The sequence below is a fragment of the Parasteatoda tepidariorum genome, chromosome 6, assembly GCF_982258835.1.
Source record: "Parasteatoda tepidariorum strain Cologne lab strain chromosome 6, Ptep-v5.0, whole genome shotgun sequence".
NCBI lineage: Eukaryota > Metazoa > Arthropoda > Arachnida > Araneae > Theridiidae > Parasteatoda > Parasteatoda tepidariorum.
Window position 1 is genome coordinate 2,021,696 of NC_141760.1, and position 19,074 is coordinate 2,040,769.

Sequence of the window (19,074 nt, forward strand, 5' to 3'; positions counted from 1 at the left end):
CCTTTTTTAATATAAATTATTTCATTACTTGATAATTTTTCAGTACATAATTTATCACTTAACAGTTCAGGATTTTGGATAGCTAAAGCTGTTACAATTGATCTAGCCAAACATATATTATCATCATTTTTTATTTGACAAATACTTTTCTTTTTTGCTGGATCTGTTTCAGAATACATTTTTAAAGCCTTGTGTCTACCACCATGAGGTAATTCGATGACATTAAAATCAAATATACACTCTGTTATATCGATTTCTTTATATTCAATTTGGTTGGATAATTTATCAATGTATTCATTAAAAGCAGTTTTAGTTGACATCATTTTATCATGAAAAGGTACATTTAATTTAGGATTATGTATAATTACATCTACTTTTCCTGTAATATTTCCAATAGCCCTTTTAAATACATTTCTTAAAATATTATAGTATTGTTCAGGTAAAATTTTAGATCCTACCACTCTATATTGTTTTCTATAAACTTTATATTTTTCAATATATTGACCTCTGAATTCAATAATTTTATAATCTGGTTTAAAGAAATTTTTAAGATTTACCTCTACTTTTACCTTATCTTTTATTTTTTGAGGCCTATACAAAGCATTTAAATTAGTTTCAGTTATTATATTTTTTTCTTCTTTAGGTATAAATTTACCATCTTTATATTTTAAATTATAAGAATCAAAAACTTTTTTTAATTCATTTCTATACTTAGGATATTTATTAAATAGTTTAGTTTTGTTTTCCATATAATAAGAAGCATCCAATCCTAAATAATCTGATAAAACAGATTTATAATTTCCTGTACTTTTGATATAAGAAACTACTGATTCAATAATATTTGATTTTAATCTCTTATCAGTCAGGATAGGAATTTTAAGTTTAGTTATCAATTCTCTTAGTTTTTTAATACTGAAAGTTGAGAGTACATTACTCAAGTGTTTGAACTCCTTTGTCATGTTACTCATTTATAAGGAAGAAAATTTATAAATACTTTTATAAAAAGGAGTTCATACGTTTTATATGAAAATTACTTCTAAAATGTCTTTGTTTATGTGAATAAGTATAATTTTTGCCACAATCGCATTCATAATATATATATTTTCTTTTAAGATCACAATCTATACATCTTTTAAATAAATATTTTTTATATTTGTAAAATTCGTCAGCTGATTTCAAAGTCTTACAATCGCAACAAAATTTATCTTCCATTTATTAAATGGAGTTTTTATAAATACTTTTCTGTCTCTTTAAGAAACGAATTCCAAATTTCATCATAAATGTTTTGTTTTTTAGGACTACCTAACTTAATATTGTTAGAAATATTATAATATTCACATATCTTTTTCATAAAATATTTATAATTTAAACTCTTTTTAAAATACATATAATCTAAAAATTTTAAAAACATTTCATCTGCTTCAACTGTAAAAACCAAGTTCAATTTTCTTTTTAACTTTTTAAAAAAACTAATTCTCGAATTGTATCTCTGTTTTAAAAAAATATCAAAATCTTTCGTGTCATAAAAATATTCATCTTCTTCTGAATCGTAACTTATTTTTTTATTCTTAATTTGTTTAAATATCTCTGTATAAACATTTTCCATTTATTTAAAAGAATATTTAAATATGTGTTCTTTCTTTCTATTGCGCAATCACAGCCACCGAGATGGCTTTTATTGCACAATTCCTATGAGAGCCAAGCTCTCTTACGTCACAGGCCTTATTGCGTAATCATTACAGCCATCTAGATGGCTCTCTTACGTCACAGGCCTTATTACGCAATCATTACAGCCATCTAGATGGCTCTCTTTCGTAATATCTTCCCCTCAGTTTTTCCGAATCTTTTTTAAAACAATTAAGACTAAAGGAATTTTACAAAGTTAATTCAACAGATCGAATCTTTAAATTAATAAACTTAGAAAATAAAGTCTTATTATTTTTAGTTATCTAAAATAATAATAATAAATAAAGTCTAAAATAATAATAAAAAATAAATAATAATAATAAATAAAATAATAATAATAAATAATAATAATAATATAATTTTTTATTTTAAATAAGTCAGAAACTTTACGTTAAATAAGAAAATTTAAAATAAGAATAATTAGTATAAGAAAATTTAAAATAAGAATAATTAGTATAAGAAAATTTAAAATAAGAATAATTAGTATAAGAAAATTTAAAATAAGAAATATTTAAGTAATTCGTTTAATAAAACTATAAGTAATTCATTTTCAGAATAATAAAATACAATAAGAATTAAAAAACATGCAGGAAAAATAATTTGAAAATACAAAAAAAAAAGAAAAGAATAATCTACTTAACTTAAATCTTAAATATAATAACCTACTCCTTCGACGATTTGAACTCAAATGAACGAAACACGGAAGTAAAATGATTTCGAAACGTGTAGAAACTTCTAGAAGGAAACGACGTCATTTCGATGAATCATTTGTTGCTCGACTGATTTGAAATAAAAGCATTTATAAAAATGTTTGTTATGAGCAAATTAAAGATAGTTATTATTATGGATTGTTTGGAGATTTTAAATTAATAATAGATAAAAATACTGGATATTTCAATGCTTCTAAGCTATGTAAATCAGGAGGTAAAAGATTTAAAAAGTGGTTAGAAAATAAAGAATCTAAAGAGTTAATTTTATATTTAACTAAAATCCTAGAAGGCCCGAATTCGGGCCCTCTAGAGACTATGAAATTAAAGGTAGAAGAATTAAAATATAATGGGATTTCTAAGGATTTAATTACAATGTTGGATTTCACCTGAATTTTCTAAAAAAGTAAACGATGTAGTAATTAATTATTATGCTAATAAATTTAATGATAATGATAAACTTCAAAAGAAATTAGATATAATAAAAATTAAAATGAATGACTTAAAAATAAAAAATGAAAAATATAAAGAAGACGTAACATCTCAACCTAGAAAATTAAACATGTTTACAATAATAGAAAAGAATAAAAATGATTCTGATTATCATTATTATGTTATTAGATGTCAAAGAGGTTTATATAATAAAACTATACGAGATTTAAAACTTAGATATCCTAATTTAAAAATAGCTCATGAAATTCAATATAATCCGAATGCTATTAATTTATTTAACAGAATAAAAGAAAATAATCATTTAAAATTAAAAGATTTGAAAATGATTCCTAAATTAGAATAATATTTTTTTCATCTATCCAACTATTAAATTCTTCAGGGTAACCTAGCCATTTTACGAATAACTTATTATCTTTTCTTTTTATTATTTTTTCAATCTTATATGTTTCATTTTTCTTATTATATTTTACTAATTCTTTTTCATAATAAGTTCCTTTAATTTCTTCACCATTTAAATCTTTCACTCTATAAGTTATAGGATCTGTTTTCAATATTTCAGATATTATAAAAATTTCTTCTGTAAATGTAGGATGATAACCTCTGGTAAATGTTTCTTTATATTTTGAAATTCTAACTTTATCGCCTATTTTGAACTTTGGTTTCTTTATTTCTTTTTTAGAAAATAAATTATTGTATACGATACTTTCATTTTCTGTCCGACTGGCTTGTGAGGGTGTCATTTTAATAGATCGATGATAAGAATTATTATAATTATAAACTAATTTATCTAGTACTTCTAAGTATTTATTTGTATTATTTGCTGCCATATATTTTCTTATTTTTCCATTAATTGTTTGATTAAATCTTTCAACAATAGAACATTTTATTTCAACATTTTCAGTAGTAAACCAATGAATATTATTATCTTTGAATAATTTTTGAGTATCTTTATTTATAAATTCCGTACCTTTATCCGTTTGTAGTTTCTCTGGAATTCGTTCTTTAAATATTAACTTGAAAGCATTTGATACTTCTTCGCCTGTTTTTCTTTTTATTGGAATAACCCAAGCATATTTACTAAACATATCAATAACTGTTAAAATATAATTAACTCCACTATTATATTTACTAAATGGTTTTATAAATAATAAATCGGCTTGCCATTGATCATCAATATGTGAAACGTAACATCTCCTTCTTCTAAATTTACGAATAATTGGTTTATGTCTAGTATAAACATCTTGTTCATGTAAAAAATCTGTAATTTGTTTTTGAGATAAACCTGTTTTTCTTTTTAATTCATTGATACCACAATAACCTTTTTCGGGATCATAATAAACTGCTTTTATGACCCCGTTTTCTTTAAAAAAGTACTTTTTTTAGATCCACAAACTTCACATATACCTTTCCTCGTCAATCTTCCATTTTTAGAAGTTTCTTCATAAACATCTTTAGTATTAGTAAAATTTTTACATTTTAAACAATAAATCATACCCATACCGAATGTTCTTTTGGCTTTGATAATAGGTTTAACAATTCCTCTTTCTATTCTTTCCCTGATTGTAGGATTTGGAATTGTATTTAACTCTTCTATCATATTTTTATCACATACATCATTTCTAGTTTTAGTATCTTTATTTTTAAGGTAACAAACATCATGTTTATATGCTATTTCATCTACTCTGTTAATGGGCTTACTCCATTCTTTATATGTTAAATCATCGTTTAATCTTTTCTTTCCATGTAATAATTGTGTTCCAGGTCCTGTAAATTGATGTCCTGGTAAATGCATTTCAAAGGGTAAATTATTAATTGTTGAATTGATAAAGCCAGATCCTTTTTGACCACATTCTTTACAACAAAACTTGAACTTTCCGTCTTTACTTAATTTTCCAACTTTGAATATATTACTTTTACACGTCATTTATAGGTAATAAAAAATTATATGTATTTGTAGCCATTCAATTGAGTTTTTTTAACGTATTTCTCTAAAGGAAAATATTTCAAACTTTGAATAAATTCAGCCTCTTTTTTATGAATTTCTTCTTCAGTTAATGTATTGGCTTTAAACAAATTCAGTAGTTGTTTATAAAATTTGTAAGTATATTTATATTCTTCTTTTCTTTCGGATATATTTAAAGATCTGTCAACCACTTCAATAACGCCAGCTCCTAAACTCAAAGCTGATAAAGGGATTAAAATAAAACCAGATAAGCCAGATGCGCTAAATAAAAACTTACTCATAGATAGTGCGATACTAATCTTTTGATAGAAATTATAACTTTTTCTGTGAATAAAAATTCTTTTCTCTAAATATTCTTCCATTTATATATACATAAATTCTTTATTTCGGTACCTCATATTAGGATTGACTAAATCTAAAACTAAAAAATCATATGGTTTTTTGATACAGTTCTTATACATTTTATTAAATTCTTCTTTTGTTAATTGACCATCTATTTCTCGTATTATTTGTTTAATTTCTTTTTGTTTCATATCGAAAAATATAAAATAATTGCTGTTACTTCTGATGGTTATAGGTATTTTATAATAGTACTGACTTATATAGATAAGGGATGTATTTTTCTTTCTTCCTCGTATAAAAAATTCTTCTATAGATTGTTGATCTTTTTCACATATACAATCATCAAATACAACTAAATTCATATAGGAAGAATCCAAGTCATCTACGGTAATAAAATCCTCTAGTTTGGAAGAAAACAAAACTTGATCTTTTTTAAATTTTTTATATTCTTTCAAAACTTCTTTTTTATTCTTTAAACCTTTACATTTTTGAATATCTTCTAATTCTACATCTGTAAATTGAATGTATTTTTCTTGTAATTTTTCATACTTAGATTCAAATATGTCTTTTGTACACATGTAAAGTCTATCAAAGTGTAAATAGTCATAAATTAAATTGATTAATAAGTTCGATTTTCCACTGTTGGAAGAACCATTTATGATTAATCTAAAGGGATGTATAGGCAATAGAGGATGTTGATTTGGATCTTTAAATTCATCTGGTTCATTATAGTCTTTAATTACAATTTTAGAATACATTTATTAATTAAAAAATAATCTACTGCGAGTAAAAAATAATCTACTACGAGTAAAAACTATTATTAAAATAAAAATAATTTTTTTAAAATAATTTATTCTTTTAATGGTTCATATAGCGGTACTCGTGTATTATGACAAATTTCCGCAAGAAGTATACAAACTATTTTTTCTTTGTTTGAATTATAAAATTCTTCTGGTAATATATTACTTTTATTTTTTATTAAAAGACAGAAATCTATTTTAGAAACAAATTCTATTACAAAGTCTTTATCAATATCTTGATATTGTATAATATAATCCCAATTTACATAATCTTGAAATTTTCTTATAAGGTTCATTGATAATTTTTGATATCTAGATACAACATTCATATTTAAACGGTCAGAATAATTTTCTATAAATCTTAAATCCAATTTTTGGAATCTTGATATTTCATACCAAGTCACTTTATCTAAATGTCTCTCAATAAAACGGATAGATAAGGTTTGGTATCTACATATTTTTTCCCAATCTACATCAGAGGCATGTTTTTCAATAAAAGGTTCATTGAGTTTTTGATATTGAGAAATAATATACCAATCATTTGGCATCGTTCGATTAAAACTTCAGATAATTCAGAAAATTGAAACACATATTCCCATTTTAAATAATCTGCTAAACTTATAATTACATCTTCTGAAAGTTTCTTTCTAGAAAAGTCGTTCCAATTAATTTCATTGGCCATTTATTAAGAAGAAAAATTTATCTTTTCAATATGTAAATAAGGCTTTAATTTACAACCTCCTCCTGTTAGCACTGATAATGTTAAAACTTCATTTAACTTTCCATACGCAAACATAGTTATTGAATCTTCATTAACATTTATCTCTTTATCAAGAAGTACTTCTTTCACTTTTTCTAAACGTATTTTTGGCTTTTCATTCATTTTGTCACAGGCTAAAAAAATTGTAATTTTCATATACATGTTTTGTGATAATTTTAAGTTTGAATCTAAAAGTTTTGAAGTAGTTTCGTTGAATTCAAAAGTCTTGTAACCCACACCTGTAAACTGAACAAGTCTATCTGTGGTAGCGCAAAAAGTTTTATTATCAACGTAATATTTATTGGCAACGTCAGTATCATTTATGGGCCATTTTACACTCGATATTCTTTCGTTGTGAGCATAATAACTTCTATTAATTTTATCCCACAGTATACAATAATAATCAAGATGTTTTTTGGTAACCACATCGCCTTCTTTTTCAGGTTCTTTTACATTTGATATGATTTTATTTTTAGCATCAAAATTATTTTCATCATGTATTAAACTTTTGTCATCGACATATTTTTTAGTTGAAGCATCATTGTCCTCTAGAGGAGTAGCTATATTTCTAATACATTTATTTCTAGCATTAAAATAACCGTTATTACGAATCAAACACTTATTTTTTAAATCATCTACATATTTTTTAGTTGAAGAATCATTATCTTCCTGAGGATGTAAAACATTTTTTAATAGTTTACTTTCCATATCATAATTACCATCATTCGTTAATTTAAATCCTACACCTGGTGGTCCTAAAGGTCCTTCTTTTATTTCATCGTCGTAAAGTGGATAATAAGCAGCCATTTATTAAAATAGAAAAAATCCTTTATGTTTTCAGAGTTTTAATCATTTTTATATCCTGAGTTGACATATTCAAGGAGCATTTGTTTCTTTCTTTCAAAATAAAGTAAAAAACATAATTTTTAGTAGTATTATTTCTCAACCTCCAATTGAATTCAATCATTAAATTACTTAAGTTTGTATAATTTTCATGGTTTGCCAAGTTGAAACAAATTATAGGATACTTACTGAAATTTGAATAGTTTATCATACAACCTGTTTCAGAATTTATATTATTCATTCCTGATTCTAAAAGAACATAATATAATCGATTATAATCATTTTTATTAAAGTCCATCATATAACTTACAGTGGGAACTTTAATGTTATTAATCATTAACCAACATTCTATCATATCCAAGTGATCAAACATCATATTATTTTGATTCATGTTTTCATTTCTATCTTCATATTGAGGAATGACATATAAACTCAAAACTTCATCAGATGTAGCAGGAATAGAATAAGACCCACTGGAATTTTTATAAAATACATTTGATTTGATAATGTTATAATGATCCCAATTTATTTCTATAGGAGTATTTGATAATTTTAATTCATTGAATTTTACAGATGCGGAATTTTTAAATCTAACATAAGGTAACCAAAGTGATAAATCTTCAACAAGAACCTTAAAATCTGGATTTTGAATATCTGTATACAACATATTTTTACTATCATTTCTCTGAATTTCTATTTTAACTTGGAAACCTGTCATTACTTTTTTATATTCGTTAAAGAAATCAAATATATACTTTAAAGGAATCCATATTTTTACTGTTTGACTATTTTTAGTAAATTTACATCTTTTTGAAAATCCTTCATTAAAACTTTCATTTAGTTTAAGGTTTTTAAAAAAATCAGTTATTTTGGTAGTATCTATCAGATTTCCATTATATTTGAAATTGTTTCTATCTACAGAATCAGTTGTATCTACATAAAAGAACATGTTAGTAGCTTCCGATGTTGAATAATCAGGGGTGAAGTGTATCATCCCTAATACTTGATTCATAATGGCTTTATAATTTATAGTGGATTCAACTTCAGTATTTCCTATAATCAACCTGTTTGAATTAATGAGACCTCCTCCATTCACTAGAGTAACATTTTCATTACTTATTACACCTCCATCTCCTTTTACAATTTTTAATTCTTGTTGCAGATATCCCGCAGAATATAAAATATTAGCATTTGTATCATTGATAAAGAAATTATATGTAGCATTTTCATGAATATTATTTCTATTTTCACTTTTTAATTCTCTATATTCAAAACTTTCAACGTCGTTATTATAATAATAACTAGTGTCTTTCAAATCGTAAATTTTATCCATTTATTTAGGAATAAAAAATTTCAATCCAGTACCATGTTTTTTATTTTTAGAAAATATTTCATTCAATTTTTCTCTTACAAGATCTTCTTCTACAATAGGACTTATAAAGTCTGAAAAGAAGCCTCTTCCTTGTATTTTTTTACTCTTTCTGTACAATCTTTGTTTATTCATTTATTTAGCAATAAATTTGTACTGTACTTCTTGTTTATTTAAATCAATTAGTTCACCTCTATGATTTGTAATTCTCATTCTAATTCGATTAATAGAATCAGATTTAACCGGAAAAAATATTAGTTTATCAAATTCTTTAGTATATAAACTTCCAGGAGGATTTGATGATGTAAAAGAATAAATAACTTGAGATTGAAACTGATTTATATAAGCACCATCCACTATATCACAGTGAATATAAATATTATCATTACCATTAGCTATATCAGCAATAAATTTACCTTCTTGCTCTTCCTCTTCATATATTTTGGGTTCGAATCCTAAAATTTTGTACAATTCACTTTTAGATAAATCAATTTTATAATTCTTCTCGAGTTTAATACTAAACCTTTGTCTTTCTTCTATTATTCCAAATAATATAGGTGAATCATTTCCAAAATATTTTACCATATAACGATTCAAACCTCTTATACTATAATGACCATTTGGAATAATGAAATCTGTCCATTTGACTCCATCAAAATATGAAAATTTATTGTTTTTCTCCGTAATATTATTCCATGAAATATACATTGAAAAAGACTGAAGAGCTATCTCTGTAAAATGAAAAGGTCTCGAATACTCAATGGTGAAATCTTCAGATTTATCTACGTTTTTCGAATCTAATATAATATACTTCATTTATAAAGAACAATTTTTTCATTTAATTTACTAGGTTCTTGAGTAAATGAATATAAAACTTCAATAGGAGATTTATTTTTATTTCTTTCAGTTATATATTTCATACAATAGAAACCACATGTTACAGAACTCGGACTTTGTAAAAAACTATCGTTATATCTAATTTCTTTTCCAGAAGTATTTAAATAACTTAGTATGTTTTGAGGAAGAAAATCATTTTTTATTATTCTATTGTTATATTTATATTCTCCAAAAGGATCAAAATATTCAACAAAATTATATTTTGGATCATTATAATAACAAACCCAATGAGTTCCAGGACCTGTAGATACATCTAAATTTATAATTCCGTTTTCAAATTTTCTTATCTTTTTAGGTAACATATCTATAGTAAATATACCTCTAAATCCTTTTTCATTTTTCATATTGTTTTCAATCATTTTGTTGGATATTCCCATGGCTGATAGACTCCCTTTCCACAAGGTTTTTTTTTTTTACCTGATCCAGAAATTTTGTCCAATACTTTTTTAGTACCCCAACCAGCTGCTCCACTAGCTGCTCCTAATGCTAAAGTAGAAAGTAAAGGTACTAAAAATGGTAAAAACCCTCCATTCTTTTTCAGTTGAGTCTTTGATATTTTAATTCTTTTACCTTTATCAATTTGGTTAATTTGTGTAGCTGTTAAATGTAAATCAAAATTGGGTGTTTTACTTTTATCTATTTGTAAACTAAGTTCTTCACCATTTTTATAAGCTGATTTCAATTTAGAAATCTGACTGTCGCTCAAGTATACTTTTTTTACAATATAATTACTCATTTATATACTAAGAAATTTTCCATAGTATTCCTTTACCTGATCGTTTGTCATAGTTCCCTCTCTTAAAAGTAAATCCAACAAATCTACAGTTTTATTATACAATTTTTTACTTTTAGAACCTTTACAAATTTTATCTGTCAAATCAACTAAGATATTCAGTTTATCTTCTAAACCTTTTCCTGTGTAATGTCTACCTTGTTTAATAGCTGATAAAGCTTCTAAATATCTTTTCATCATATTCATTTTATAATCAGCATTATCAATCCTTTTCTGATACTCATCTTTGTTGTTTGTTAAATTTCTATTTTTGGTTTCATTTCCTTTTTCTCTTTTAAATTGATCTCTTTTTGCTTTTGCCCTTTTAATAACTTCTTCAATATCTTCATCAGTTTTATTCCACATTATTGAAGGTAATTCAAATTCTAATTCTTCTAATAATTCTTTATCTAAATTTTTGTCTATATCTATTTTTAAAAACATACTTCCTACATCTTCAGTATAATCTTCCTCTGACTGATTCTCTATCTGAGGTAAAGATCTATAGGTCTCATTCATAGTGAAAGATAAATTATCAACAGCATCTTTTATACCTATCAAGTTTTGTTGTCTAGAAGTTTCTAGTTTTTCCATTTGATGAAGTACAGGTTCGTGAAAATCGGCTAATGATTTTTGTATTCCTATATCTTCTTCTAATTTTATTTCATTATTTTTCCTAATTTCTGATTGTAGTTTAACTAATCTTAGATCATTTTTTAATTGCTCTAACAACTTTTTATTTCTCTCTTTTTCAATACTTTCCATTTATAGGTAGTAAAATGTTCGTTATACAAGTGCATGTATTACAGAAATTATATTACAAAAAATGTTCTTAAATAAATGGAAGAATTTAATGACCTCAAACGATTTCCTGAAACATACAAATTAAATGAACTCGAGATAGGTAAATATAATTTAATATCACTGAGAAAAATAAATACAAAATACGGTGACTCTATTATAGCTAGATTAGAAGTAGACAATGATGAGAAAGATTTTTATCTCTCGAAATGTCATGGTGAATTATCTGATAAAGCTATAAGAAAAATTAATAGTGGAAAATATATTTTTGATTTTAAAGGTAAAAATAAATATTACGATTATGAATTACATGTAAAATAAAAAACGATATTTTCAATAAGGTTTTAATAAAATAAAAATTATTAATATAAAAATAAGAATTTTTAAATATGCTGATATTTCATATAAAAATGTAAAATATAGGCCTATTTTAAATTTTTTTAATATAAAAAATAGGAAATTAATAGTAGTATATAGGGAAGGGCAAAAGTGTCCTGTAGCCCCCCCTATATACTACTTATAATTCTTGAAAAAATTTCTGATGTTAATTACAAAATAAATAAAAAGAATATTCATAATAAAGAAAATACAGAAATAGTTCATATATCAAAATTGCGAAGGTACCACCCACCTGACAAACTGAAATTATGTCACGAATAAAAAACATGTGATAGTTTATATAATAGAAATAATTATATATATTTATATTACATTTAATGATTTTTCAATGTTAAAATAAAATTAAAAACACCGAATATGACAACATTACACATGGTTCAATGAACATGTGGTCCCCTTTTTTCTGGAAGATCCGACCTTTCAAATTTTCTTCTTCAAGTTCAATGTTTACCCAATCTAAAAGGATATGGGGCGATGGTAGTTTTTCTCTGTGGTGAAAACCAAAGAAATTAATATTTAAGCATCTGTTGAATCTAGGATCTTCCAGCACATTATTGTTGAGAATAGGGACTGTTTTCCTCCTTTTGGGGAATACAGCCCCTAATCCAACAAAACAATTTCCCCTAATAACACTGAAGTCTTAAACTTCAGATTAAAGACCAAGTGTCAAACTTTTTATTATCTCATTGAAATAAAAATACTGAAGTCTTAAACTTCAGATTAAAGACCATTGTGTCAAAATTTTTTTTACATTTTATATTGAAAATTTTTTTTGATAAAAAGTGTCAATTTGTATTTTTATATCTCATATCACTTGCATTTTCATATTTTTGTATCTTTCTTGTTATTGAATATGAATATTTACATCTTTTAGGAAATTTTTATAGATTTTCTTGTCTTAAGTGAAAAGTTTATTTTAATTGTATTAGTATGAATAATAACTTTATTTACTGTGATTATCAAGAAAGACTGAAAAAACTTAATCACAAAAAAATATTGAAAATGGAGATCTAACACTTCATTTTAATAGTAGTGTGTGTGTTTTTTTTTTTTTATGATTCATGTTACTTTATACCTTGTTGATATTACAAATATTATTATTATTTTTTTTTATTTTAATTGTGTCATCATAGGGAAAGTTCTGCAAAGGGATAATTTAAAAAAAATATTTTTGATGTTAGTTAAAATTTTTCGGCGAGGGGGGATGTAACATAAAAAGCTTCTATTTATCTTTTTACGTTAGTTTCTTTGCTATAAAACAACTCCTACTTTATTCCTAATTAATTATTCTATTTGAAATACTTTCTCACACTTTTAAAAGCCACATCCTGTTCTTAAATCTATTTTTGGCTCAAGTATGCATTTAATTAAGAGCAGGACATATTTCCCTTGCTTTGTGTGGGAACGCGCGATTTCTTTCATAAACCAATAGTAATCCTTATCACTTCCCTTTTCCCCTCAAATATAACAAAATAGAGGGAAATTCTTTTGCTGCTTTCCCTAAGATAAAAACCTAAGCACACAGTTTTTGAGTGCGAATTGGAGCTCCGCCTTTGCTAGAAAATGTCTTAAATATACTATGTGAAGTAATAAAATATTTTTTGCCTTCCAACTGCTATCTGCGTGGCCTAACATCACTCACCATGACTGCTACCCTTTCATATATATATATATATATATATATATATATATATATATATATATATATACGTATATATATATATATATATATATATATATATATATATATATATATATATATATATATATATATAAGTTCAAAATGAAGATAAAACAAAGGAAAATTACAGACAAATGTAAAAAGGGGAGAAAAGAAAAATAATGATAAAAAAAAAACAAATAACTGGAAAAAAAAAGCATAATTTTTTTTTCAAAAATCTGGAAAAGAAAGATATAATGTTTTCATCAGTCCACACGATTATATCCGCAAAAAAGAGTGCTTTCTGATATTGTATCAATATAGCCAAAGCAAAATATATTAATACAATTGTGTGAGGAGCACTCAAAAAAATTTTTTATAAAAATTACAACAAATAAAATAGAACGCAATAAGTAAAAATAACACGTAAAAACAGAAAATAAAATAAAAGGAAAAGAAAAAAACAGAATAAAACAAAATCCATAAAGCGAGTAGCGAATTCAAATGTACTTACATGAACGGGAAATTTTTCAAGAATGATTTAAAAAATATTTTCGTAACAGGATTGCCCGATTGCAAATTATTAAAACAAAAGCGCAAATTGAGCGTAACTATAGGAGTTTTGTTTTAAAGTGCCGTTCTTACTGCATTGCTGAAGTGCGTTTAATTTGTTAGTTACCAAGGAGGGGCCCGAAATGGATGTGCGCAAGGTAATATTATGCTGGGTAATTTAAAGATGTTGACCATAAATAATTTTAGAAAATAAATATTTATTTAAGAAAAAAAAAATATAAAATAGAAAAGAGGGCCGGGATAGCCTGGTCGGTAGAGCGCTGGGCCCATATCCAAGAGGTCGTGGGTTCGATCCTCGCCGGCCGAAGACTCCCCGTGTAGTAAATGGTGACTGATGCACGTTAAATCTGTCGAGTCTCAAAGTCCTCCATGTTCCCATAACAAATCAATACCTCTGGGGGTACTGATCCAGGAGTTTCCTTGTCTTTTGGATTGGTTCAAAAATTACAAGGCTACGGAGTTGAACGTAAGTAGTCGTAAACCCATGAAATTGGGTCGGCTGTTCAACGACGGTTATAAAATAAAAATAAAATAGAAAAGAGAAACATGAATTGCCTGTTTTGCACATAATTTTGACACGGATTTGCCCGAAATGGATTTGCACATGGAAAAATTTTATAAATTAATAAAGAAATTTTCAGTAAATAATTTTACCCACGGATTTGCCCGAAATGGATTTGCACATGGAAAAATTACATAAATTAACAAAGAAGCAATTTTTTAGTAGATAATTTTAGCCACGGATTTGCCCGAAATGAATTTTCACACGGGAAAATTGTATAAATTAATAAAGAAATTTTTAGTAAATAATTTTAGCCACAGATTGGCCTGAAATGGATTTGCACATGGAAAAATTATGTAAATTAAAAAAGGAATTTTTTTAGTAAAGGAATGTTTTAGTATATAATTTTGACCACGGAATTGCCCAAAGTGGATTTGCACATGGAAAAATTATACAAATTAACAAAGAAATTATTTAGTAAATAATTTTGGCAACGGATTTACCCGAGATGGATTTGCACATGGGAAAATTATATCAATTAACAAAGAAAATTTTTAGTAAATATATCCACATAAATATACGATTAATTCAATGATTTTATATAGAATTTTATTACTTTAGTTGGGTATCCACTGTTTTTAACAAATTTTGAAAGAGTTTATCGATTTGTTTTTTGGATAAATAAATATTACTACATATTCTTTTTATTCTATTCATTTCATTAAAAGTGGTTTTAAATAGATGCTCCTATAAACATTAGAATTCCAAGTAATCAGTTTATTTATATTACAATTAAAATCATTTCTTTTATCATATAAATCATAAAAGCAGATATTTTCAGCTTTTATAATACCCAAATCCGAAAAATTGAAATTAATATGATCATCATGATTACGAAGCAATATAAATTACTCGGGGTAAACATCATTTAATAAAATAGTAAAATCTTGAAAATTAAAGATAATTAAGTCATCAATTATCAAAACGAATTTAATTCTAATTTAATACTAATTTAATACTAAAAACAAATTTAATACTAACAGTAAAATTTATTTCATAATAATGCAAAAATAAGTTAGCTAAGAGAGATGAATAATTAGATCCTTGTGGTATTCCATCAATTTGAAGAAAAATATCCTTTCCATTGTAAAGATAATTATTAGAAAGACAAAAATTAATCAGAATTTCCCAATAATCAAAATCGCAGCAATGGATATTTTTAAAATCATTATTAATTTAAAAGGACATCTTTTAGTTTAGAAATGGGAATGCTATTGAAAGGATCCTGGAAATCAAAAATCGCAATAGAATTAATTTTATTATGTTTAATGAATTCGAAAATCGAATGATTATTAGTGATAATCCAAGAGAAACCTTCTTTAGAAATATTTTTAATAATTTTATTTAAGTAGTTAGAGGAAATGGTGCCAGGTTTAGCTAGATAAGTATTAGATCCACATGTGATAGTTCTAAATTTTACAGGAATTTTATGAAATTTAGGACTGATAATTAAGTAAGGAAATTGTATATTGCTAATTTTAATTTTTAACCTCTTATATAAAGTTAAAATTTTTTTATTGACTATATTATTGAAATTACTAAGTTTAAAATTTTTACTATTTTTTAATTCCGTATTTAAAAGTTCAGCACAGAATTTTTTGCGGAAGATTGCATAATTATTGTTAGCTTTGTCTATGGGAGTAATTACAAAATTTTTTTGAAGTTGCTTAATTGATTGTATAATATTAGAAAAATTTGTTGGATTGTTACTCTTATTTAAATTATCCTTATTATTGAAAAAAAGTTTTTAAAGTAATAATAAACACCCCATTTCCATTCTGTTAGCATACCTAAAGGTAAAGAGAATCTATTTGATATCTTTAAACAAAAACTATTGAGATCATTAAGAAAGTATTGTAGAATTTTATTGATTGATATATGGTAAATGGGTCTAAATTTTGTGCCTTTTATGATTAAATTCCTAAATTCTAAGTTTTCTATAATATTTAAATTACCAGCAATATGTTTATGATGTTATCAACAAAATCAAAATATTTCTCTTCCTCAGTGTGACATTCATAATCGGATATATTAATACTCCCTAAGTTTTTGCTTATATCATTATAATTAAATATAGTTCTACAAAGAGATTTATTATATTTAAAGTTTTTAATTATGTTAAAATCTTTTAATAGAAATAAAGCTTTAAAATTTTCAAAAATATTGTGAAATTTGATCTTATTGAAAATAGGATTTTGATGGGGCTGATGAAAAGCTGATGAAAAGATTATATCTTTTTTTTCCGGATTTTTTAAGAACTTTTTTTATTCTTTTTTATTTCTTCAAGTTATTTTATTTTTTTATTTTTTATTATTATTATTATTAATTTTCTTCCCCCCCCCCCCTTTTTTTTTCCATTTGTCTGTAATTTTCCTTTGCTTTATCTTCATTTTGAACTTATCTAATGAGTTCTGTTTACTTACAGCCTATGAGCAATAAATGAAACTTATTGTTTTTCTTAATTTTCTTCGTGTTTTTTTTTGTTTTTATTTATTTTGTTGTATGTAATACAAAAATTAAATACTTTTGTATTAATAAAAGAATTAAAACTCTTTCGTTTTCATAAAATGTCTTTGTTAAAGAATAAACGTTGGGAATTCAAGGCTGAAAACATACCATTGAAATATAGATAGATTTATATTTCAAAAGAAGAGTTATTTTTAGAATCGTTCCCTTTTTCACTTCCATATAAGGAAGCAGTAAATGATTTTCCTTAATGCGTAAGGTTACAAGGAATGTACGAAGTGTGCCTTTTTACCTCAAATCTGTGTTGGTATAAAACGTAAGAACACATAGTTTTACGTGTCCTTTTCATCATGATGTGATCCTGATAAGCTGTGCCGGAATTGTCCGGAGTCTTGTCCACTCCCCCTCCTTTGCAGGAGTGGGGACGTGAACTGATATCAATACCAGCCTACATTTAAATAAACCTGTTTAGAACGTATGATGGCTTAAGACTGCATTTATTTCAAGCTAAATACAACACTGATAACAGGGTTGTAGCCCTGTTGTAGCCCTGTTATTACATATCTATATATATATATATATATACACACGAAATTTTACTATTATTCGGGAGAACAATATTTCAACAAAGGTAGAAATTGAAGGGGTCGTTTCAATGATTAGGAAGAGTAGCGCTTGATTATTATTTTACTTCTATATATTCCCCCCCCCCCAATCTTTAACGTTCTCCTAATAGCTATAGCTAGTTCAGTAGTTGGGCTATTTCTAATTTTGTTTCAGCCATTTTAGGACTTATATATTTAGTTTTTCAGTCGCTAGATTTTCAAAATTACATTTTTTTACATTATAAACTGATGAAAACCGATTTTAATGATGCTAAAAAATGTATGATGTAAATTGCACTAAAATAAAAATAAAAACTTAATTTCAAACTAAGAGCTCCAAGCAGACAAATAACTGCCTTTCAAAAACTGCTGATTGCAGAATTATATGGGTATAATTTTGCCATAAAAATTTTGGTTCACTATAACCGAGAGTTCACTATATCCGTAACGCAGGTAATTTAACTAGGGGCCGTTCAAAAAGTACGTACATCCCGAAGGGGGGGGAGGGGATTTGCTATTATGTACGGTTTTGTACGATGGGGAGGGGGGGAGGTATTATACAAAGTACGTACTTTATAAACATACACCAAATTTAAATTTGACTTTATCCTACACCCTCCTTAAGTAAATATTTAATTTTATTTAAAACATAATTATTTTAATTTTTATGAAAAAGGGGGGTAGACTAATAAAATGTACGTACTCTAAGGGGGGGGGGGAGTAAGACCTTATGTACGGTAATGTACGAAGGGGGGGGAGGGGTTTAAAATTTCTCCATTTTTGTGTACGTACTTTTTGAACGGCCCCCTAATGGTTCCCAAACTCCTCCCTTTTATTACACATTATTCACTGATAAGCAATCCTCAGCATCAGATATGGAAACACTTCCCTCCTCTCAGATAATTTTTCCTGAATTTCTGTTATTCCGCTTTTTAAAACCGTCTGACCTGCCATTCGAGCACATAAAAGAAGTCTCATAAAATCGCTTAGCAAATTCATCGACATTTGTCCAGATACTGGAAGATTGCAGCTTCTTCGAATGATGAGCCACTTCAGTAATGCTTCTTCAACGTCCTTGTGAACTGCTTTTCTCAACTTTTTTCAGCCATCTAAATTTTTTTTCATGAGCGGAAATTATTAATTGCCTATTTTTCCATACGTTTCAAACTGCAGATTTGGATAGTTAATATTCCCTGCAAATATCAACTTCATTGCATTCATTTTCAATTTTTCTGATTATGTCCATTTTATCATCAATGGAGAACGTTTAACGTTAACTGGTCGCCATAGTGAAACTTGTGACACTTATTGTTTGCAGGCTTATTTTTAACTGAACTGAGAGTAAAAAGGAGTTGAAAAGAGGGCCTTACCAACACATATTGTCCAACCCTTTGACCAATAATGAATAATTACTCT

The 19,074-nt window shown here is 26.0% G+C and overlaps 1 protein-coding gene across 3 annotated transcripts in view; it reads right to left on the reverse strand.

Moving 5' to 3' along the window:
* The window catches only part of LOC107443510 (cytochrome P450 2B11), a 45,932-nt gene that overhangs the window by 23,917 nt on the left and 2,941 nt on the right, over positions 1-19,074 (reverse strand). The window contains exon 1 of one of the 3 annotated variants that reach the window (XM_087165305.1): positions 2,353-2,387. The exons of 1 other annotated variant lie outside the window; for it this stretch is intronic. The gene's annotated coding sequence lies outside the window, so the exon portion shown is untranslated. Of the gene's footprint in view, positions 1-2,348; positions 2,388-19,074 lie in introns of those variants that run through there. One more of the 3 variants, XM_087165306.1, reaches the window with a different exon arrangement.